Source organism: Falco naumanni, chromosome 2 (assembly GCF_017639655.2).
Source record: "Falco naumanni isolate bFalNau1 chromosome 2, bFalNau1.pat, whole genome shotgun sequence".
NCBI lineage: Eukaryota > Metazoa > Chordata > Aves > Falconiformes > Falconidae > Falco > Falco naumanni.
In genome coordinates this window covers 6,506,551-6,531,538 of record NC_054055.1, presented here as the reverse complement: position 1 = coordinate 6,531,538, position 24,988 = coordinate 6,506,551, and the positions used below count along the sequence as shown (strand labels likewise).

Genomic DNA, 24,988 nt, shown 5'->3' with positions numbered 1-24,988 from the left:
TGCAGAGGTTAACTACTTTGCAAAGTCAATGGAAACTAATACATACCTCTGAAAACTTCCATTTGCACTAGGCATCTCCCTCATTTCATTTTTTGGAGAGTTTTCTATTTGTATACTGAAGGTACACTGCTGTGAAAATCTTGCTGTAAACTTGCACAAGCATCGTAATGATGAGGGAAAAGGTACCTATGTTTGCCTGAAGCTTTTGATTTTTCCAGTGATGGAACACACAGCTCTTTCTATGGGAAAACTGTCCATTCAGAAAGAATGAAGGTGAAGACTTGTGCTCCCAAAACCTCAGGTTTCATCCATGACAGAGAAATGCCCATGCTGCACTACCAGGTGCTTTCCTCAATATATAAGTAACATGGACTAAATTATCCCAGTTTTTGAAGAATCTCATTTTGAGAGAATACAAGGAAGCAGGGCACTTTCCTGCTGGCAGTGATGGAGATGTCTGGTTGAACACAATTCGTATTATCTAATTATTGATCTGTAGGTCTTGCCATTCACAAAACATTTTCAGGTATGTAGAGCTTCCTATTTCCCTTTCCCTTAAGCTTCTCAGTCTAATGAAACAAACAAACAAGAAACGAAAAACAAATGTAGCATGTAACTGATAAATTTGAACCATCTTCTATGTAAGAGAAGTAATTTAGGCCATCTCCTCAGCAAGCCTAAGCAAAGAGGCAAGCCAATGAAGGGTCAGATCCACCAATAAAAGTAAGTTCGTGGAACTTGTATCAGCATGAATTTATTTGAACATTCCTTCTTCCCTTTCAATTTTTTTTCCTCATAAGATTCTTAAACATCAATAAAAATTATAATTTAAATTGTAGGGACAGTTTAGCCTAACCGAACCCAGCTGACACTTGGAAGCAAATTTTACTGGTTAGAGTGATTGCTATATAAACGTTTATCCCTTTGTGCTGATAAAATAATAATTCTGTTTAGCTGATAGATATTTATTTATAATGTTAGTCAGGATGTAGCAGTTCTAGGTAACATTATAAACTACCCGTGGATCCTTTCTCCCCCTATTATATAATATATAATATTATTTATTATATAGAATAAAAACTATTACTTCTTCAAATATTATAATCAGAGGGGTTTTGTCCTTTTTTTCTTTCCTCCCCTCAAAATTAAAATGCAAAGGAAGCTCGGATGGCATATATCTCGACTGAGGAACATTCAAGGTTGGAGAGTTTAACTTTGTAGCATGAATAATCTCACAAAGATTTTAACATTCACTGGCTGAAGAGGATAATTTTTATTTTAGTTATAGTACAGTGCAACAATTCAGGAAGTTAAAAAAGGTTTTTTGTTTGTTCACAATCAAGGAAAATAGCCGTAAAAATGAACAACCCTTTACAGCAAGGCACTGCTACATGACACCTCTTTTCAGTGTAGGATGATAGAGCTGTTTCACAGGAGGCTTCCTGATTGACATCTGAGTGGGTGCAACATAAAAAAGAAAGAGCCTTGCTTTTAACTTATGGGTTGCAGTGTTGTGACAGACTTTGGATGTCATCACCTTAGAAAGTATCTGGGGAGAGAGTTACCTTGTTATGTCTCTGGCCTGAAACTTGGGCCAAGATCTGATTCCGTTATTCAGCACAGCATTCCCAGCACTTTCAACTCAGGTCTTCCGTGGGATTTAGGTGTATAATTTTCATTTGGATTTATAGGACTTAATGGAAACAGATTTTTTGAAGATTCCTAGATCTGCTAATTGTTTTAATGCCCAAAACTTAGCTACTGGTTCAGAAAGTTGATTTGGAATGCCTTTGACATCACCTGAAGTGAACTTCTGGAATTCAATGAAGTTCAGTAGCTACCTGGTTTCTGTAAGGAGTCAGGTGTCCGCTGATCTGTCTAAATATCTGAAGTTTAGGCAGTACAACAGCTTTCTTTAGCCACTGCAAATCAAAAGCGTCAGGTTTTCTAGTGATTTAGATGTAAGAACAAGAAAATTTTAGTAGTCATTAATGTCACTGCCATTGGTGTCAGCAGGAGTAGCAGGGTCAAATCAAGAACAGGAGGTGTTTCTCATCTTTTTCATCATGGCTTAGCTAGTTCCTTTCCAAAATAAATTTCAGCTCCTTACAGTCCGGAAGGGAGCATTAATTTTAAATTAGAGATAAAACTGAGATTGGGACTGAGGTGGGAAAAGAGGAACATCTCTCTCTGCTGTTTAATCTCTGCCACAGTGCAATCAGTAACGCAATAGGTCAAACGAGAGAAGACAAGATGAAGCATAGCTTTGCATCCCAAAGATAGGAAATACTTGCCTGAGAAATACCAGTCTTGAATTTTGGTATTTGCTTTCAGAATAGATTCTATGTTTTAGCTTCATGAATCGCTGGATAAAATGCAGAATTTTTATATTTAGTGTGTTGCTAAAAATGTCCTTACCACAATCCAGAAACTAAAAATGCCCTTGCCTCCAGCTGTATCTCTCTCATATCTGTATGGCTCACAATCAACTATAAAACCTTTTTTATAGACATAATGGAACATAGTAACTAGAGCCTGAAATCTCTAAGCCCCTCACCTGCCTGAAGGCCTGAAGTCCACTTTTCAAGATGGAGCGTGACCTTCATTCTCAATAGACCTTCATCTTTATGTAGTATATTTACATAGCAGTGGCAATTGTTCACCATCATATCTACTGTGGAGCAAGCACAGAAGAGAATATACAGTGTACACTGAAAAGGACCTTCACTTGCATTGCCATCCTGCCTGTTTTATGGAATACAGAACAAACAGGGTGAACAACAGTGCTAAAATCAATAAGGACATAACACCCACTGTTGTCACAATTTAAACAGCCACAGGACAATCTGTTTTAAATTAGCACATGACAGATCTTATAGTAAGTCTAAAATGCAGTGAATGACTCGTGGAAACAGGCTTAAGCCAGCTTTAAGACAATCCAGGCTTCAGGGTAGCAATGGCATAATGAACCCTACTGTGAGTAACCATCAAAGTCCCTAAATCTTGGATAGATTTCCTAGTCTGTGCTGTCCTGGGATCCCACTGCTATGGTCTGGAAGGTAACTCAGCTAGTTACTTGGGTATATCTAGCTTTTCTTGGCTATACTTCACGTTAAAAAAACTGGGAATTCACCCAGAAATTTTTAATGAACTCAACAAGAGAAAAGTGCAAGTAAGAAGGCTTTCCACCAGGTAGCAGGAAGTAGCAGACACTAGGATCACTTCAGCATCAGGCATTGTTACTTTTACCTCCCAAATTTTCAACTTAGGGAAGACTTTTGTTATGGTTTTGGACGGTGATATATACATTTGAACTGAAAATGGCTTTTAGGAGGACGTAGGGACCCAAATCTATGAAGACCTGGTTTTCTCCAAGACAATTGGCTTGTGGATAAGGTAGAAACTCATAGTTACACAGCAGTCATGGAGTGTGAAGTCTGAAAGTTCACTAGCTTAATATTTGATCAAAAAGTTCCTTTCATTTCCTCTGTTTAACACCCGTGTCTGTCTGGTTCTTGCGTTCCAGTCAGTGGACAGTCTGGTTACTAAATGACAGCAAGAGGGTGGCTATAAGATTATGGGGATAGCATTGATGGCACTTACGGATTGGAAATAGATGTTCTTTGACAGTAGCTTGGCATCACCCTGTAAAATGCATGTACAAGAAATTAAGAGAGATTATAAATTACTGAATTGCAATTGGCATATGAGTAAGGGTTTTGGCAACAGCAGGAGGGTGATGGGATAAAGATAACTTCTGTCAGCACTCCAGAAAAAGCTCTATGTATTGAAACAGGCTCAGAAGCTGTGAGAGGGGAAAAAATAACCTCAGAGTCAAGGGCAAATCTTGCGATTTCCATCCCTGAAAGCAAAGTGAAGAACGACAATCACAGAGCTAGAGACACTGGACAGCAATAACTTTTTATCCATATTATTCCTTCAGGCTTTGAAGGATTCAGTAGGAAAAAGTTATGGTGTAGCCAAGAGATGACAGAGCTCAGACAGGCAGATAAGTGGGAAACTAACGGATGGGAAAGTAAGTCAAGGAAGATTTAGAAATGGGTGTCATCTGAGGAAAAGTGATGGCCTATACAAGCCATCTGCAGCCAGAAGCCTGTAAGATACTTCCATGAAATTTTCAGGATGTATTATCTGGAGCCTTTTCAATAGTTCAATCAAATACCAAGCCTAGATCTTAATATTTCATATTTTTATGGAGGCTTAAATATGACAGAAGTCTCAAAATCATTACATGTAATAGTAACCAAAATTAAGTTTGGCACATGGTTTTGATCATATTTTACAGTTAGGCCAAGGGTGACATTGGGCCAAGACATTCCTTGTTATAGCTGGGTTCACTTAGCAGCATTATAAACAGGGTTTATAATGACTCTGCTTAAAATAAGAAAGAATAATTGTACATAACTGTTACAAAGGATTCTTCAAAGAACCTTGCAGTAATGATTTAATCTTTACAAACACTCCTAAAGAGAGAAACTGAGTCAGAGACCTGTCAGAGGCTAGAAAAGTATTGGTGTCACACAGAAGACTGAAGTTGGTAATTCTCAGTGTTTTGGTCTGAGATCAGTAGACCTTACACAGATATGACATAGAAAATCCTATAAGGATATGGAAATCATGTAGATGGTTGTTTTGGAGCTAATACAGTACATGCTTTCAAAAGACATCTAATGCTTAAGAGTTGCCTTGCACTAGGGCTGATCGTGATAGCTACACCTATACCAATAAACTGTAAAGAGGAAACATTCCCCAGCACTGGAGTTCAACTGTCCTGTTATACAACAGTTACATTGGGATCTAAGCACGCTTTTCCCCCAAAACTGATTTAGGACATGGTTCAGGATTTATTATGCATCTGGGACCACAGGCAGTTTGCATACAGCTAAGGTCTTCCAAAGGCTGAGAAAACCTGATAACACAGACTTGGGCTTTTATGTTCCAGTTGGCCTCTGAACCAAGGTTCGGTCTTGGACAGAACTAGATGAGTCTTAATGTCCAATTGTGGCAATGCATGTATCTCCATGTTGGTTGTTTTTGGTTTTTTTGGTTTTTTTTTTTTTTGCAATGGCCATTATGCTTGAGTCAGCAAGCATAAGGAAGATAATACCAGCACAATTTTTATGACTTCTTTAGAGCAGATAGTTTAATTAGAAGTTACTGATTTATGTACATCTATACTTTCCCTAAACAAGTCTTCATGCTTGCCTTAGGCGTTACCCTAGAAGAGCCACGCATTTTCTCCACCATGTTCTCCAGACATTCTTTACCCATCTCCATCACTAGGACCACAGTAAGAGGTGCCTCCCTGGACACCACCATTCAGGGTCCTCTGATTCTTACAAAGTCAGGAACGTACCCATTTGTCCCTGTTTCTCCAGCTGTGGTCTGCTGATCCTAGTTTTCTTTCCGTATAACAAGAAACCCATTTATGGTACTAGAGTGCACTCAAAATACTATTTCTTTGTTGTTATGAAATGACCCACCTTCACCATGCAATCAATGACGAAAAAAGACCTTGTTACCTTGCGTATTCCTTTAAGACATTGCTAAAAAGTAGGGTACAACCTGCAAAATTACCACCACCACACAAAAAAAGAAGAAAAATAAAATCCCAAAGTGAAACAAAACACTTAGAGCTGCCAGATGATTCTGCACAAGGTTTGTCTCATGCATCCAGCTTCTCTACTCTCTCTTTCACACAGTCTTATCATCCCTGGTAGACCTGGTTATTCCTCCGTCACCTGGAGCAGCCAATCTGCCTTCTGCTGTCTCTTAGATTCAGCAGCAAGCTTCAAATCTCTGCTTATGCCTCAGTTCTCTCTCTCCTGCTCCTTCTTGCTTATTTATGATTGAAGCGTGTGATTGTATTATTTACAGTAAGTCTGTAAAATGCTTGTGGAAACATTTTCCTGGTCAGAATATCTGAACCAAATAATTGCATTTTAAGTACCTCTCAGATTCCTTGTGGGAGATGGAAATGAGCATAAATATGCAATTTACCTCATCTTCTTATATCTTCACCTTTATAATCTTTGGCAGGAAAAAAAAGAAGTCACTTTTTTTCTGACTGCAAAACTAGAGGTCATACACCTCTGAATATTAACCTAATAAGGATGAACCTTCTGGAAAATACAAACAAATAGTGAGAACAATAGGAAGGGCAGAAATAATGTATAGTGATTATCAACAGTAAGGCAATCTATGAATGCACGTTTGAAGATAGCAGTGAACCCCTCATACACACCATTTTAGATTGGAAATATAAAGCCAACAACATAGTCAAAGGGACATTAGCTCTAGAGGGATGTACCTACAGGGAAACAAAAGGGAATGGAAAATTTCAGAAGGAAAACAGCAAGGAAATTATGAGTATGGGTCTATGAAATGAGGAGAATGGACAGAAAAGTTTCTCCAAGACATTATGGGTAGCAAAGTCAGTGGAAGTATCTCTGTGGGTGTAACAATTCCTTGTGAGATGTAGGGCAACAAATTGTAATACTCTGGCTCACTGTCTGATGTAATACCCTGTTGAGGAGAGAATACAGCATAGGTTGTCCATCAAATTTACTGTATGTGCATCAGATTAAATTCTGCAGACAAACCAAGAGGAATGCTGGGAGTGGGTGGTTGGAAATGTATCGCTGAGGATGTAAAAAGGCAGGTTCAATATCTGTGAACGTTATTTTGTTAATCTGTTAAAGTGATGCTGGCGTGTCAGTGTGTTAAAGCAGGGGCAAAGAAAGCACACTTCTCTTCTTCTTTTTAAAAATTCAGTGGTCCTGGCACTGTCATTGCTTCCTGCAAATAAAAGCCCTCCCCAACTCATTTACTGTTACTTGTGCAGCGCATGTGGCAGAGGGAGTAGCTGGCCCTGGCAAGTTATAAAATGGAGGCTTGCCAAAAATCCCAGTTGATCTGGTGGACAAAGTCCGATTCTGTTGTTTTCAAAAAACTGTCAAATGCATCTAAGCCATTTCCTCTATAAAAATGAGTTATCTTGCAAAAGACCTCCCTTTTGTCATAACTCCCATATATAATGTTAGATTTGTTTATAAATGCATTTGTGTGATGTATATTCTACTGCAACTGTCTGTATTATTTCTAGGTGCAGTTATTAATGCAGAGCATAAAAAAGCAGGGTGTTATTTTTATATCAGAGAGTTCAGGAAAAACATAGAATCCTGTTCTTTCAAATTTATCCATTTCTTCTAAAGAAGGCAGATTTCTGATCTATCTGCCACAATTATTTAAATAAAAAAAAAGATTTAAGTATTATTTATAATTGCCAGAGGTTGGTTTTATATTTGAAATATGAATATTCAGTGTCTTCTATTTGGTTAATAATAAAAACGGTATAATCATAACTAAATTCACTCTTCATTGGGGCCACAAAACACAATAAAAGAGATAAAACAATGAAAGATTAATATTCCTAAAAGTGAATGTTGATTTGAATGTAACTTGTTATGATGCAGAAGAAAAATATTTTAAAATCATGAAAAAAAATATATATCTAAAAAAGAAAAAAAATAAGATAAAGCCAGGTTTTTTAAATGAATGTCCCCATTGGTGTAACCAAACTGAATTCATATTAAAGAAAAAACAAAAAAATCCCATCAAATTTCCAACCACACCTCTGTGTAATGCCAGTGGCTTGGTAGCTAGTCATGAAACATGCAAAAATGTTTCATGAAGGAAACAACCTTCTCCCAGATTTCAAAAAATAGTGAAAAAGTAAGAAAACAACGGTAACATATAATGGTGGCTACTGCATATGGCAGCATAATCTATGTGTAATTAATTACTGTGATCCCCTCCCATATGTACCAACCACATACTTGTGTTTGAGATGGCTGAAGGTGACTTTAATCTCATTCCTTCTTGGTCACATCCCTGCTGCTATCCAAAGACCCTTCTAGGACTGAGAAAAACTACAAAATCTAGTGCTGAGGGTTGATGATTCATATTTTGTTCGATGTTATTAGTCAAATGGGTAGAAATAAGAGAATTTGAGTGCTTTCATGACTCCTCTAAACTGAAGATTATGCTAGCAACATTTTTTACTAACGTGATATAAGCTGGGCAGTCAAATTTTGAGCACACTTTAAGTCTTAATCTTCTTTTCAGTCACAGCGAAGCATTTCTTTTATACAGATTCTTTTATACTACATGAATGCCCACTTATCATCACTCTGAACCACGTTCTTCTGTCCCAAAAGAAGATCTAAATAGGTCATTCTGTATGATTTTTGTCTGAGTGATTTGCCTATCTATTTGTCACTGCAGAACTGAGCCCTAAAATGACAAACAGAAATAAGTAAATGGAATACAAGCTAAAAGGACCAATAAAAAGTAGTATGTGATGCTTGCTGTGGTGACATTTACTTACATTACCCTTACACATGTGCTAGTCATTTTCTACAAGTACCATCATGGAAAGGTCCTACATTTTTATGAAAACCTGAATGAATAAATCTTCATATGTCAAACAGTTAGATATTTTGATGTTATTGTCAGTGTTGTTGAAGAAACTCGTGTTTCAGAAAGTGAAGGAGCCTGACAAATAATGAGTTGCAGTAATAGACCTAAGTCATCAGCCCAAAATCTTACCTCGAAGCACAGGATCAAATAACTAATAGCACATGGTGCCCTATGATAACTTTCCACAGCTGTCAACACTTCACAACTTTGCAGACTGGGCTTTTAGCTCCAGTCGGTCTTGAGTGTCTTTGCCACTAGGGCATCTGTCATATCAAAGTCCCACTGATGTCTCAGTGGTGACAAGATACTAGATCGGTATTAATCACGAGGCAAAGGCAGCAACCACGGGAGAAGGGGAGGCAATATTAGTCATATGCAGAGATAGCCTGCTGAATACAAATGGATGCAAAACCACCCTTAAGTTCTCTCCCATACGCTTTCTGCAGGAAAAATTTCCCCACCCATCTACCTGTAAACATCAGACCAAAACTCCTTTCATGTAGTGTGTTCAGTGCTTTCTCGAAGTCTTTCCACACAGCAGGATTAAGATGGAATCATGTCATGCTTCGGTGTTGTATTATTCTGCACAAATATTTCAATAAAATGAAAGCTGACTGTAATAGAAATTCTGGTAGTTGCTGACAAGCACCTGCAACACATCAAAATGAGATAAAACATGAAATCACCACGCACCTCAAATGCTTAGGAAGATATGCAAATGGCATAGAAGCTACAATCAGAGCCATTGCAAAATCACAAGCAGTTAGGATGAAGGGACTGGGTTTGTAATCTAGTCATCATGCGATGATTTTCTTCCTGCTGCATAGCTTGTTAATTATAAATCTATCAATTATGATGCTTGAAAAGCCTTACCTCCCTAGTACTCAATGAATATTTTCAGAGGCCAAATACCACTCTCATCTCCTAGTAGAGCAAAGAAAATCATTATTGCAGGTTGGAAGTTTAGTACCACTTCTCAGCACCATTTTTGGTGTCCTGATAGGGAAGGGGAGTCTTCTCAATGCAGGACTTTAACCTGTGTCTACTGTTTGCACTGCCATAAGATCTCTACATAGACTTAATCTAGTTTAATAATCTCTCCAGGAGAAATCCTGAGCCTGTGGAGATTAATGGCAACCTCACCGCCTTAGTTCCCAGCCTGAGATATGGAGATGGCACACAAGGGTATTGTAAAAAGAAATTTGGGCTACACATGTACCTTAATTAACAGATGCAGCGCTCCACTGCAGAGATTGCTGCATTTAGTCTTAAGTGAAACTGCTCCTGTATATGTTGCACAGCTCATAAAGTGCTTTGGGGTTTGGAAAGTAAAAGTTTACATAAATCAATGTATTTTTATTGTGTGATACAGCCAAAATTACATACTCGCGCTCAAAGTCTGGAATCAGGGAAAATTTGTGTAGGGTCATTTCTTAATTTTCTTATTAAGGCAGTGTTCACTTGCTTGTATCATGATATATATAGGATGCACTGACAAAGCAGATCACTGTTTTATTTTCCTATGTCGAGAACCCCATCATCACTTGAGCATCCTCATCTTCAGCAAGCAGATGTGCACTTCCCATGAGCTGAGCATTGAGGTTTGACAGCCTTTAGTAAACACCCACTCAGTATGTGCATGGGAATCTTTTTGATAGATAGATGAAGAAAATGGGTAACGTGTGTTCAAAAGGGACAGGAAATAGCAATTCTGCAAAGCACCGTAGAGACTCTTTGACTGTTCCTCCAGCAAGCGTAAACATTACAGCAGGATTTTACTAATGATTCTCTGCATAATTACTGTCTGCAGTAGAATAATTTGTTTTATTTGTAACACAGAGGTCAGGAAGAATCCTCTTTATATATAGCACTTCTGAGCAAAATTTGTATTAAAGGGGAAAAGGAAATACTTTAAAAGCTCCACATTAGTAACTTTGTATCAGCCAATTTGCAGTAGGGTTTACTGCCTAACAATTTTCCCCTTGACTTGATTTTACCTATGTTCTGGAATGGATCTACCAAAGCAATTATTGACTATGTTGTGGATTGTTTTGTTGTGGGTTTTGGATTTTGTGTTGGGGGTGGGGGGGTGGGGTTGTATGTTTTTTTTTCCTTTGTTTGTTGCATTTAAAGTTACTTTGGATTGGCCAGTTGGTATGATTAGATTTTGCTGAGATACTCATATGAAACATAAATTCTCCCACTTCCTCTGTGATGCCTTCCCAAATCTGTGCCTGTGCATCTGTGTTTTTGTGTGCGTAGTAATATAGAGGAAAAAAGCCAAAACTGTAGTTTCTCCTTCACATACACAACACCCTTCCCCTCAGCTGTCCTCTGCTTTTGACATATTTCTGGGACAATTCCAAGGAGGCTTGTTTTCTTGTTTTACATTTAAGTAGGATTTTCAGCAAAAGATTTCATGACACCCAACACATAAGGTGTGTAAGAGTATGGTGACTCCTTTCTTAAATAACAAATAAACCAAGGTGAAACACACTAAAGGACTTCCAAGAGAAAATGTAGTAAATTAGAGACAGAAGCTGGGAACAAGAGAGCATGTTTCCTCTCCTAACTGTAATTAGGAATAAAAGAAATCTCTTTTCTATTATGGGAAGATTGATTCAAATCCTTTGTTTTTTTTATTGCAGGCATGGGTAAATCTAATTATCTTCCCAAGATTAATAAAAATATAGTATCTGAAGTGTACTCTTTCCTTGCCATGTACTGCAACTTATGGTTGTTTAATACCTTCTGAAGTCAATGGCAGCTCTTTCATATACTCCTGTCAATGCTAGATCAGATTCTTGCTATTAAGTTTTACAATTAATGTTTAGTGTGAACAAAGTGGAACATTCATATCCACAATTAGTCCTTCCAATTGCAAGTCATTTGGTGTTTTCATCTTTCAATCAAGATGATCCTTAAAAATTACTTCTCACCTAGAAATTTGTGATCCATTTCTACAGTGGGAAGGAGCTGCCTTAAACCACATGATATAATTTTAAAGGAATCCCAACAAATATGACCCGCTCTTTCACTTTTAATGTTGCTTTTGTCTAAGCCAGGGAAAGTAATTTTGAGGTTTGTTGGGTAATTTGGGGTTTTTGGTTTTGGTTTTTTTTTTTTTCTGTGAACTGTTTTTCACAAAAAGAAAAAAAAAAGGGCTGAACACTGAAAACACTACTGCTGTTTCTACAATTTCAGTTTTAACTGAAAACCTTGCTATATAGCTGACCAAAGCATACAACATTTGGGGTTGTATCACACGTTGTTGTATCACATCCATTGATGAAGAAAGGTCTTTTTAGTGGCAATACAGAACTGCACAATAGGACACCAAACACAACTCTCTCGCAGTTGCTAGCCAGCTTAGAGTTAATAAATGGCTAAACCAGAATTTAAATCAACCCCAGATAAGTTTCCTGATAAGAAACATTGCTTTGTCACTTTAAATCTTGTTGACAGATCCTTACTGTTTTAAGTTGACTGGATACAGAATCAGGTAAAAGCCGAAAACAAAAATAGCTCTTTTTGTATGACCAAAGTAAAATCTCATTTAGTTTCTCCTAATCATAATAATTTGGACAACAGCCATACTCAAGAATTTCTCTTCCCCTGGGTAAATTGGTCTCCGGTTAGCAAATGTAGAATTTAAACTGCTTTGTTCTTTTTATATGTAAATTTGTACTTGGAAAATCATCAACTAATTTTAGTCTGTTTGGGTTGACATGGTCTCTTTGCCAAAAGTTACATTTGCATTCTAGTTTGGCTTCCTTTTATCTATCAGAAAGCCGATGCGTACATACACATATATATATATATATATATGTGTGCGCTTGTACTATAAATATATATGTATGTATTTAACTCTATGCTAACTAGTTTTCTTTGGGGTGTAAAGATTCCCATCACACATAATTAATTAAATACTTAATGCACCAAGTATTCTAAAAGAGGATTTCACTAACAGCTCTCTAACCTCACCACATCAGTATTAAAACACTTTGTTGTTTACAACCGTGTTCTGCTTTGGGAAAAATCCTTGGTGTTCATGTAATCAACAATCCTATTAAGCTTTGCTTCCTGTTAAATATAAATAATGAACTTCTCCAAATGGGGAAATTCTGGGTTATATCAATTTTAGGTGGACCTGGATTTGATGCAAAGACACTTACATAAACCCTGGAAAAACTGTTGCAGCCAAGACAACAGCCTTTTGCTCATTAGTAGCATATAATAAACACAAACTTTCTTCTTACCTTCTCAGAACTTTGTGGTCTCACTTCAGAACTTCAGAAATATTTTAGACAGCATTAACTCTCTGTATCTCATGTATAATCTTAAATATTTCTATCAAACCGTGGGTTTATCATTTAATGATTTGTTTATACAAAAAAAATCAGAGATTTCTCCCTCTAGCTTCTCTGAAGAGCTTAAAACAAAACGAAATAGAAATAGAAGGAAAAACAAAAACAAAAAAACAAACACCTGAATTTGGAACTGAATTTGATTCATTATCAGTAGGATTGGTGTCCTTTTGAAAATGAGAAATCTCCTATCTGAGACTTCAGAACAAGTGATCATAGTGTTTCCCACTTACCTACCCAATCTATAATTATTCTTTATCCAATATACAACAACCAAAGACTGGAAAGGCATGCTAGATTTTTTATTTGATTTTTTTTTTTAACTCTTATTCTCACTTGCATTTTTCCTCCCAATAGTTAGCCTTTTCCAGTGATTTGAAAAACAATGGTGAAGAACTGACTGCTGAAGAGGTGACTGGTGTCATTGCAGAAAGATGTCGAATATTTAGAGAGCCATGGCAAAACAGCACTGGGGAAAGAGTTTGATTAGGCTGGGTAGCTGTGTTGGATTTTTCATTTAATTTGTTTTGGTTTGCTTTTTAATCTCAAACAGAGCATTTGCAGCATTCTTTGGCAAAACATACTGTTTTAAAGACACAATGCTGAGAACAATGTTTTCAATGAAACGTGAGCTCAGCTGACTACCACGTTTCAGATATAATTACAAACTGATATCTCAGCTGCACATCTTCTGAAAGCTGACAAATCTTTTTAATTTCATGAAACCCAGGCCATGTTATGAAAACATACGCTGAATGCAGAATTCTACACGGGTTTGACATGAAGCCAGGCAAAACAAAGGTTTTGACAGGCTTTCTTATTTTCAGTTCCAAAACTCAAACAAAACAGAGGGAAAGGATCACAGACACATGCAGATTAAAACCCTGCAAAATAGTCACATGTATTCCTGAAACCAGAAATTTCTGAGCTGTCTAAAACCAACCCCCTGGAGATAATTGATTCAATGTAATGAAACCAAATAGGTGGACAAAACTATCAGCCCTAAGAGCATCTCTACTATGCACTTAAGGCAGTGTGTTCTAACTTTAGTATGTTTTATCAGGTATCGTACAAGTGTCTTCTGTAGCACAAGCAGAGTACAGCACAGCTCTTTTTGAAGAAACTCATTGGTAGGGGTAGTTAGCACCTGCAAGATTCAGATTTCCTGATTTTAGTATCCAAATTATATAAAATAATTACTGTAGACTCACAAAGCCTCAGCCTACCACTGGAAACTCAAGGAAGGTGCTACCACACAGATGACAGAATGGTTGAGGTTGAAAGGGAACACGAGAGGTTGTTTTCTTTAGTCCCTGAAATTAAACATGTTTTGAGTTTTCTAATACTCTTTCAGGAATGTAGAAGAATATTTCTGTTGAATTCCATATAAAGACTGGATAACCTTAAAATATTCCCATTTAGGATTATTAGCTTTTGTAGCTTCCCACTTTTACCTTGTAACCCACAATGTCTGTCATTGAGAATGACAGTATTTATACATGCTGCATGGCACTCTATCCCGCCAGTCTGAAGTAGGGTTACCTGGTCCTATTGTAAGAAAAGAAAGGATTACACAGTGAAAACTGGTCTAGAACCAGGTTTTTGCTGCATGTACTTGACTCCCCTTTTTTTCCCTTTTGGGGGGCAGTCATAGGACATCACAGGAGAGAAGGCAGGAAGAGGAAAGCTAGTAATATGTTTAAGTGCCTTTTTCCTTCAGCATTTCAGTGCTCTTTGTACATTTTTTTAATGACGGTTCATGTATTTATACTGTAATCAGAGATGGCTGGCCCATGGATAGCAGCAGTATATTGCATTTTGTGTATTCCAGATACGTGAGACAGGGAGAGAGATTCATTGATTGAGTGTCTGTATTTTAAGTGTTACTATATTTACTAGATAACAAATTAGAGATTTGTTAGACAGCAGGCTAAGTAGCTGTCTGTGAATCATGTATTTATTATGCATGACTCTTTCAGAGTCATTAGAAGTTGAAAAGAAAGACTCACTAAGATGTGAAGGGGAATTCAGCTTGGAGCTGCTTGGGGACCACAGCAATGTATCTGAGTAACAGTCACTGTTAATAATAGTCCCCAGGTTACAATCCTGGGGCTTGAATATGAAGTTTTCAGAGCTATTAGCAAACATCAGTATTATTATACAAATGGATAGACTAGGGCACAGAAAGTCATAACGAAGTTCCCATCAATATCTTCAACATCAGTGCTATTGGAAAAAGCAGAGAACACAGTAGATCTGATTTCCATTCCTTTTACTCACCTGCTAGATAGTGTGCATTTCACTGTGTGAAACTTCCTGAACGTAATGTAATGGTGTATAGGTGTAAAACTGTAGACCATTTAATTTCCTTCCATTTCCATTTTGATATCACAGGGAGTCTCATTTCCTGTCTTGAATAAGTCTGGGATCCTGCTCACATTGGCAGTGCTTGGCTCCAAAGATGGCAGCTAAGTACAGGCATGCAACGATGCTGCTGCAAAAGTTAGGGAGAAGTAGGAAAGGATATTGGGGGACTAAGAGTATATAGTTTTAGCTACAAGGTAATGACTGCCACTGGAACAGCGCCAGAATACTGAACCAAAATCCAAGAAAGAGCACAGGCTAATCTCCTTTCTCAAAGCAGAAGCAGTCTGAGAACACAATAGCTCATGGTGAATTAGGAGAATACAGTAGTCATGTATCACATCTAGCTTACTTTTCCTAACCAGAAGCCATTAAGTATCTGGTTAGTGGATCACTAGAAGGCCAGATCATCTGGTATGATGATAGTCTGAAAGTTTTATATGAACAGATCTTAATGCTGGCCTTGTCCTTCTCATCAATAAAGTTATTGTGTTTAGGAGGAGCCACATCTAACACTAGGACTTTACAGTGTCAGTCTCCTACGAGGAATAATAAATATAAGCAAAATGAGAAAACCGTGACTATTCCCTTCGTTGTTCTCTGATGCACATTAATCCTGAAGCTAAGACCAATTGTTGTAAAATCTCAGTAATTCACTCTGACCATGGACATAACCCAGGGTAGACCTTTTTCTGTTCAAATTCTAACAAAGTAGCCCATGAGAGCCAAAGTACAGCTGACTGTAAGAAGACATTTGACCTTTGGCAAAAAAGTTCCAGCATGTCTGATGACACTGTCAAGAACGTAGAGTGCTCCATGTACAACCAGGTTGCAAATGCTTATGATTATTAAGAGTTGAGCCCAAGTGCTCAATCAACTGACCACCAGATTTCATCTACCATCATTAATAGAAAGGAAAGTACAAAGCAAGGTAGAGCTTTAAATGTAACCTAGTTTGAATATCAAGCAAAAATTGCTTAAAGTTAAGAAAGTGAATGGATAGAGTTGGCTGAGATATGTGTTTTGGAGCAAAATAGCCAGATGCACACAACATACAGGTGATTATATTTTTTAAACAGTCTTTATTATCTAAGATGATACTTTGATAGGTGAGAGGTAAGTGACCACTATAAAAAACACATTGATCAATTTGAATTGGTGAATGTACTCATGATTTTTTAAAGGCCTAAATAATTCCATATTGAAAAATACGGTGCATAAAAGTGAATTTAAATTAGCTAATTAATAGATTTGAAATATTTTTTTCTTAATATGGTGGTAGCCTTCAGTGGAATATTTCAGAAAGGAAAAGATTCTTCAGGGGTCAGTTCTTGGCTTAGTGATGGATTTGTCACTGATAGAAATTGAAATGGTAAGAATCATGCTAGTTGCACTATCAAGAGGCATAAAGTGGGGGACAAGCAGAATTCTCAAACCATTCTAAATTGTTTAATACACTAAGCTCATAGAAACAGTGTTGTTATTGTAGTCTTTACTTTTGCAGAGCCAAAGGAACTTATTAGGCCATGGGCTGTCAATATTCCATCTCAAATGACCTGTTGTGTTCTGCAGTGTATTGAATTTGAGGTGCAATTGCAGGGGGATGGAGGTCACAGTGGGTAGTTTGATTCTGTTGAGAAGAATGCTGTCAAAGAAATATTCAGGTGGTGTGGTCTTGCTAAATGCACCATTACTGTGTTTAGCTTTCAGATAAGATTTTGAATATGTTAAAAGCAGATACCATTCTGAAAAGTGCAGTGGGAGTGGAAGGGGGTCTGGGTATAGTATTCAATGCCAGAGTGTGTGAAGAAAGTCAGACTAGGTGGTTTTAACTGATCTCGTTCAAAGAAAATATGTAGTTAAGAGATCATCAAACAGCAAGAACAGAGAAGTCTTTCTTTCAGTTTTCTTTTTCATCTCTGCACTAAGCCAAAATTGCTAGAAGAGGAGTTTGAATTGAGATATGTGAAGTAAGGGTTTGGTTTGGTTTCAGCCTATTTTCTCTTTTTTGTACAATTCCTGTAATTAAGACTGCTGTCCTGTAGATTACTTTACTCTGATGTTCTCAGTTGTAAGCTGGGAGAGGGCAAGCTGAACAGTGTGCTGAGATTAAAAGCTACAGCCACACTCTCTGATTTGATAATGGATACTCTGCCAGTGTGGAGTGGGGGTGGTCTATATGCAGAAAAAGACAAGTTGGGGAAAGGACAGTAGAAAAACAGCAGTGGGCAAGGTCTCACAATGGTATAAAGAACTGTGTTTTACCTGTAAAAGGAGGTACCTGTAGATTGTGGTGGCTCACAGTCCACAAAACACAAAATTGAGAGTGATAAATCAAAGCTTACGAAAGGAAGGAGAGTCCATAAAAGTTTAAAAGAATATACTCATTTCAAAAATCGTCATTGCATGCCAAAATAAGAATGTTTGTATGAGGTTAGAATGGAAGTACATCTGACCCAGACACAGTTCTGAAAGCAACCTGGAGCAGATATCTAGGGAAGGGTATAGGAACAGGGCAAGCTGATACTCTTCTACTTCACAGCAGATTTTATTTCCCTCTGGATGACTTTGTCAGATCTAGAAGCTAAAATTGTCAATTCAAGTGTAAAATGGGGATTTTAAAGTTAAAGGCAAATCTAGTTGTGGAATCTCTATAGAAGCCTCTACAATACACCTGCTCCAGTAAAAGCAACATAATATGCACTCCTGATTTCTTTTGATACCAATGTGATTTATGCATGAGTGCTGAGTGCAAAATATGCCACTGTGAAATTTCTCCTCAGTATTTAAAAGCAGGTGTTTTCCCAGAAAAAGCAACTTTATATCTCTAGGATCACAGAATCATAGAATTGTTTAGGTTGGAAAATATCTTTAAGATCAGCGAGTCAAACTGTCAACCCAGCACTGCAAGTCCACCACTAAACCATATCCCTAAGTGCCATGTCCACAAGTCTTTTAAATACCTCCAGGGATGGTGACTCCACCACTTCCCTGGGCAGCCTGTTCCACTTCTTGGCAGCCCTTTGGTGAAGAAATTTTCCTAATATCCAACCTAAACCTCTCCTCGTGTAACCTGAGGCTATCTCCTCTTGTCACACTGGAAGAGACTAACCCCCACCTCGCGGCAACCTCCTTCCAGGCAGTTGTGGGGAGCAAGGTCCCCCTTGAGCCCCTTTTCCCCAGGCTGAGCCCCCCCCGCTCCCCCTGCCCCCCCCCCCGAGCTATGCCGCAGCCCCTTCCCCAGCCCCTGCCCGGCTCTGGACACGCTCCAGCCCCTCCGGGTCTGTCTGGGGGTGAGGGGCCCAACGCTGAGCCCAGGGCTCGAGGGGCGGCCGCACCAGGGCCCAGCACAGGGGGACGGGCACTGCCTGGCCCTGCTGGCCACGCTGCTGCTGACACCGGCCAGGGCGCTGCTGGCCGCCGTGGCCACCTGGGCACACGGGGGGCTCGTGCCCAGCCGGCTGTCAACAAGCCCCGCTATGTCCTTTTGCTCCATGTAGCTTTCCAGCCACTCTGCCCCAATCCCGTAGTGCTGGTGTGGGGTTGTTGTGACCTAGGTGCAGGGCCCGGCACTCCAGCTTGCGGAACCTCATAAAACCAGACTCAGCCCTTCAGTCCAGCCTGCCCAGACCCCACTGCAGAGCCTCCTGCCCTCAAACAGATCAACACTTCCCCCCAGTTTGGTGTCATTTGCAAACTGGCTGAGGGTGTGCTTGATCCCCTTGTCTAGATCACTAATGAAGACATCAAACAGGACTGGCCCCAGCGCTGGTCCCTGGGGACACCACCTGTGCCCGGCGCCAGCGGGATGTGACTCCATTCCCCACCACGCTCTGGGCCCGGCCACCCAGCCAGCTTGTTACCCAGCGCAGAGCACACCCGTCCCAGCCCTGGGCACCAGTTCCTCCAGGAGATGCTCTGGGAAACGGTGTCAAGGGCTTTGCTAAGGTCTGGGTAGACACCATCCACAGCCTTTCCCGCATCCACTAAGGGGGTCATCTTGTCCTAGAAGGAGATCAGGTTCATCAAGCAGGACCTGCCTTTCATAACCCCATACTGTCAGGGCCTGATCCCCCGGGTGTCCTGCATGTGCCCTGTGAGGGCACTCAGGATGATCTGCTCCATAACATTCCCCAGCACCGAGGTCAGGCTGACAGGCCTGTAGCTCCCCAGACCCTCCTTCCAGCCCTGCCTGTAGACGGACATTACACTGGCTGACCTCTCGTCAACTGTGGGGAGGCTTGGCCACCGTTGCTCCTGGCCCTGCCCAGGTCCCATCAGCCACTGTAATGCAAGCTGCAGGCTCCTGGCAGCTCTCTGGGGTGCCCCTGATGTTCCCTCAGTCTGAGACCTGCTTGTGCGCTGTGCCAGAACACTCCACTGCTGATCCTGCTGGCTGGCACTGTAGCCGCTTGTCTCGGCAACTCGGATCCTAGTGAAGTCATTTTTGGTTTAATCTTTTCCGGAACACTGTTATATTAAAAACCTTTTCAGTGGCATCTATGGGGTTAATAATATCTGTCATCTACAAAGACCTTACTTTCATTACAGGTGATAACATATATAGTATTTTCTTGCATGCATATATTGCATTTAATTCAACGTATCTAAGACATTCTTTAAATAAAACTTAAATGAAAGAATTGCTTCACCCATCAGTGAAATGAGCTTTTAGGGGTAGAGACACAACAGCTGTTTAACATCACAAAGCAATATCATTGAATAATTTAGTTCACAAATTTGAGAAGAAAGGAATATTTATTCAGAGGAAACTCCAGATGGAATTTAGGAAGGCAGATTGTCATTCCAAGCCAGTACTACAATTTTAATCAAAAAACCCCACATTAATTCCTGCAACACTTTTGCTCTTTCATAATGTTCTGTAAAATGTTAGATAGCAACAGGACTTGTTCATTACAAAATCTATCACTATAAGTCTTCCATTATAAGAGACAACTAGGCAACCCTGTCCCTTTTTGATGCAACTCAGAAAAGTACCACAATGTGTGTCAGAAGAATAGGGATATAAGGTTAAATACACTGGATCAGATCATTAATCTATTTAACCTAATATTTATTTTTTTTCTGAAGCAGTGGCTAGTATCAGCTCTTTTCACAGCTAGTACCAGATGTTAAAAATATCAGCAATATATAGTCTGCAATTATGGAATAAACTATTAAGCAATTTTAATCCTAATTCCCACCAGTTAGTTGTTGACTTACATTTAGTGTTCATCGCTTTTTAGGTTAAATCTCTCTAATGTAACAGTGAATATTTTCATAAGCAGTAAAATATCACTGGAACATGAATGTTTGTGGCTGTTGCACCCCCTAATCTTTATTTATGTTACTGATGACCCTGTACATATGTGAAACATGGGCTGATGAGAACTTCAGTAAGCAGTTTCCTTGCATGCAGAATTTGATCCTAGTAAGGCATGCTTCAGCTTCATAAGTCTAAAATGAACTTTGTGTCTGAAATTTGGATGGAAACACACTCTGGAAAACCCGATCATATATTAGATCATCAATTAGTAAGACTAGTTTTAGAGTGCTAAAAGCTTCAGATAGTCATACCCAACCTTGCTGCTCTGACAGGAAAGTGCATCTTTTTTAATTCCAGAACTTCCAGCAACTAAGTCCATCACCAGAAAGTTATTTAAATAGAAGTCTTAAAAGCCTTGAGGCATAGAAAGTTATTGTTCATTATGGATACTTACCAGAGATGAAAGTAGCAATGGAGCTTTAAATCAGACAAAGACAATTTTAGAAAAATGACATGTAAAGTTTCTGAAGTAGGGATCCAAAATAATACCCAGAAAATTTTAAAGAACTTTAAGTATGTGTCTGTAAGGGAAAGGAAGAGGAGAGGGAAAGAAGTTCATAGTCCTGGAAGGATTAAAGGAAAACAGAAACGTAAACTGAATATTTAGAAATGTGCACTCAAGCATCTGTTAGAGAAATTCTTGTATTGTTTTGAAATCCTGAGTTTTCAAACTGGTCTATACATGAATGCACTTGAGATTTTTGTGTATTATGCAGTGTTGCACCTCATTAGAAAGAACCAGTTTAAGATTCTCTGAATTTCTTGGGCTCCTCCCTTCTTTAAACTTGTTGGAATCTGTGTTGGGCTCTTGGGCCATTCCACTTCAACCCGTTATACCTGCAGTCTGGAACTTCTGAGGGACTTTGTAAGACCAGGGTCTTACTCTCTGCAAGATCCAAAATGATTTTAAAACATACTTTCAGGAAAAAGGTCCTTCAGTAAATAACAAAAGGAAATTTATATTTTGAAGACAACTAACATACAACTTTAGGTGCTAATACGATCACTTATCTTCTGATACATTAACAGAGAGGGTAACTTGTGACACAGATTGGTCCCACATTATACAGCAGTACCTGAAAGGTACTTCATGCTCCAAAGAGCTTACAGTCCAAGGTAAGCAGCTACCAGTGAATACAACAGGTGGGGAAGAAAAAGGTAGTAGTGAAATTATAGTCAGTGAGATAAACTGATGAGTCATAGCTCATCAGCTCATAATCCAAAATATAAGTTGCTATCTAATACTGTCAGTATCAAGCAATTCATCATGTAAGCTCTCCATTGTGCTTAAAGTCTTGCAGATATGGACAATTGCAGGCTGTGGGAATTTTCCTCTAGTCCTATTGTTGAGTGAAATTTTAGTCATCGAAGGAAAAGTAGAAGAGAAGGTCTTAAATGCTCTCCCAAGACACATCAGGGGTAGGGAGATCCTATGCTGTTTGGAGCCCAGACCATTTTATGTTTAAAGGACTGTAACTATCACTTCGCTTTATCATCAGAACAGAGTGTGGCACACTCACCAAATAATTACAAGAGGTGATCCAGTGTATTCTGCACTCTTCTGAAGTTTCTGAGAGTTACCCCCAGACAGATCACATCACTTACTTCTGGACTACTGCTAACAAATTATAAAATGTGAAAAATATCCATAATCCCCATGGAAGTGTGGCTTCCTGGATATCACTAAATAAAAAAAATCAGAACAAACTCCTTTCTATAAAAGAACCTAATATAGCTGCCAAGGAGGTGTCTCCTGTACCACAAACCCTTAAACTGCCAAATACATGTAGATTTGGCTATGGAAATGACCCAATAGCTTATGCAGACACAGCTGTGAAAGAGGGCCCGAGGTACTGCTCAGGAGTGTGCTGAACTGTCAGAGGTGGTGAGATGTCACGGGCAACGGTTCAACTGCACCAGCACTTTGCAGGGTCTCAGTCTTGCGGGTGGGAGGTGAGCTCTGGTTGAGGCACTGAGCTATGAGGTAAAACGGCTGTTGGAGAGGGTGAGCAGAGCAGACTGCACAGTATCAAGGACAAAAAAAGAATAACAGATTGTTTCCAAAGACCGTGGAGAGGCAGGATGCAAATCTCATATTGCTTGGAAGGAGGGACAATTGGAGGCTATGTCTAAATGAGAGGAGGATTGAGAATGTCATGTTGAAGGAAGAAAGCTTCTGGGCTTTATTAATGGACAGAAGGTTTTTCTTCTGCCTGCAGATGTCAGATGTGCACTTATAGATGTGCCTGTAATGAGTGAGGAGGAGCAAACTCCCTCAGGGGAGGTACCTGGGCCAGCAGACACTGATCCACATGTTGGCATTCAGAGTAAAGAGTAGATGGTCATGGATACAGACTTCTGCAGAAGACAGAAGCTCTCATCTGCCAACCAGACTTGTTGTCTCAGGTTGTTCATCACTTGTTGAGACTTGAATCTGGGATGTTGCACAGGCTGCTGAAACCCATCCAGACTCTAGATTGCCCATAGCTGCTCACCAGCTTGGGTTGATGCTGCTAAGTATCAACTGACCTTAAATGCATAAAGAGTAACTAAAAGCCTTTAGAAGGGAGCATCGGGGCCCAGGGGTGTTCTTTTTAGTCATGTCAGTCACAAAGAAAGATTTAGGTAGAAATAGATGTTATCTTTCAGAACAGCTGGTTGTACAGCTGGTGTTTCAGGCAGGACATTAGCTCTAATTACCATGGGATCGTACTGGAGGAAAAAGGGCTTCTGGAGGGAGATGGGATCTGTCTGACAAAGTCAGGTAAAGGCATCTTTGCAAGCCAGCTTTCTGACCCCATGAGAAGAGCTTCAAAAGAAATGTGTCAGCAGATGATGACCACAAACTGATGAGAAATAGAGGTGCAGACAAGCTCAAAGGGGCAGCCTGATGGCAGGGGTCATGGGTCTCACATTTCACTTGAAAAAGACCTATCACTGCTCTATCTTAGATGCCTGCATGAACACACATAGCATGGGAAATAACAGGAGTTACTAGTCTGCAAATTGCAGGGCTATGATCCCACAGATATGGGGAATTAGATCTTATGGCTGGAGAACTGAAATGGGTGGGTAACACCTCCTTAAAAAGACAGGCAGAAAGGCAAGAAAAAGGTGTCACACACCTCTCAATATGAAAAGAAGTTTGAATGCACAGGGTTTTGCCTTAGAATTTATGACAAGATGATTAGGAGCTTATGGGTAAGCACCAGAGGAGACACCAACAAAGGTAATATGGAGCACACCTGCTCCAGATTACCTAATCAAGAAGAGGAAGCAGATAAAGTAGATAAAAAGATGTAAGAAACATCACTGGTACTAGTCAACCATCCTGCAATTGCCTAGAAAGGTAACTTGAGGCCATTTGCAATGTAGATTTTCAGAGACCATCAAGGACGTGGAGATCAGTAATCTTATGACTAGGGGAGACACTCTGCTCGGCATGCTTTTCACCTAAAAGAAAGAACAAATGCAGGACATGAAAGCTGGCATAAGTTTTGGCTAAAAAAAAACCATACTCAGATAAGTGAGCAAGACATATGGCAGGATCACATCAAAAGAGCAGATTTGAGCTTGTTTAGACAATTAGTTAACAGGCACGGGAGACTGCCCTGAATTTCAGAAATGACCAAGACAACAGCACGCTCTGGGCACTGGCTGGATAGAAAGCAATTTTGCTGAAAAGGACCTGGGGGTTCTGGTGCAGAACCCCATTGAGTGTGTGTCAGTGGTGTGTTTGTACTGAAGAAAATCAATAGCATATTGAGCTGTATTGACAATAATGTTGTCAGAAGGTTGAGGAGGTTCCCTCTATTCAACAGTTGCAGGACCCCTTTTGGAGTTGTGTGTCCCATTTGTGGTTCTGCAGTACAAGAAAGACATGGACATGCTAGAGTGATTCCAGTGGAGGTCACATAGAGGTTTAGAGGGCTGAAGGATGTGAAAAACAAGAAGATCCTGGGAGAACCGGGTTTGTACACCCTTACAAAGAGATGGCAAAAGGGACGCCTTGTATAGCTATCTAGAAGTACTTAAGAGGCAAATGTATAGAAAAGAGAGAGATGTACAGCAATAGGAACAGAGCCTATAGAAACAATTTTCAACCTGGGAAATTATGATTAGATATAAGGAAAACGTTATGCAGCATCTAGATTGTGAAACATTGGAAAAGGTCCCAGAGCTGTTTTGGAATCACCAGCAACCGAGAGACTTAAAGGTCAGTGCGATGTGAGCAACCTGACCTAACTTCAAAGTCTTCTGCACTGCATGAACCTAAACCAAGACTGTCAAGAAATATGGAAACTGACAGAAATATGAAATTTTCACTCTGCAAACATTGGCTGCAAGCAATCACTGGCTACAGTAAAAGCAATTCAAAAGGTTTTGTTTTTCCAAATTGAGTTTGCTGGCATCCTTCTGATTCAACTAT

General features: G+C 39.4%; 2 long non-coding RNA genes across 3 annotated transcripts in view; one reads left to right on the top strand and one right to left on the bottom strand.

Moving 5' to 3' along the window:
* Nucleotides 1-389: 389 nt before the first annotated feature.
* The window catches only part of LOC121083632, a 27,961-nt gene continuing 3,362 nt past the window's right edge, over nt 390-24,988 (bottom strand). Inside the window, exons 2-4 of one of the 2 annotated variants that reach the window (XR_005826432.1) lie at nt 8,972-9,151; nt 3,604-3,645; nt 390-569 (exon numbers count right to left, since the gene is read on the bottom strand). This is a non-coding gene — a long non-coding RNA (uncharacterized LOC121083632). Of the gene's footprint in view, nt 570-2,715; nt 2,746-3,603; nt 3,646-8,971; nt 9,152-24,988 lie in introns of those variants that run through there. The other variant, XR_005826433.1, reaches the window with a different exon arrangement.
* The window catches only part of LOC121083633, a 14,791-nt gene continuing 14,601 nt past the window's right edge, over nt 24,799-24,988 (top strand). Inside the window, exon 1 of the long non-coding RNA XR_005826434.1 lies at nt 24,799-24,811. This is a non-coding gene — a long non-coding RNA (uncharacterized LOC121083633). The remainder of the gene's footprint in view (nt 24,812-24,988) is intronic.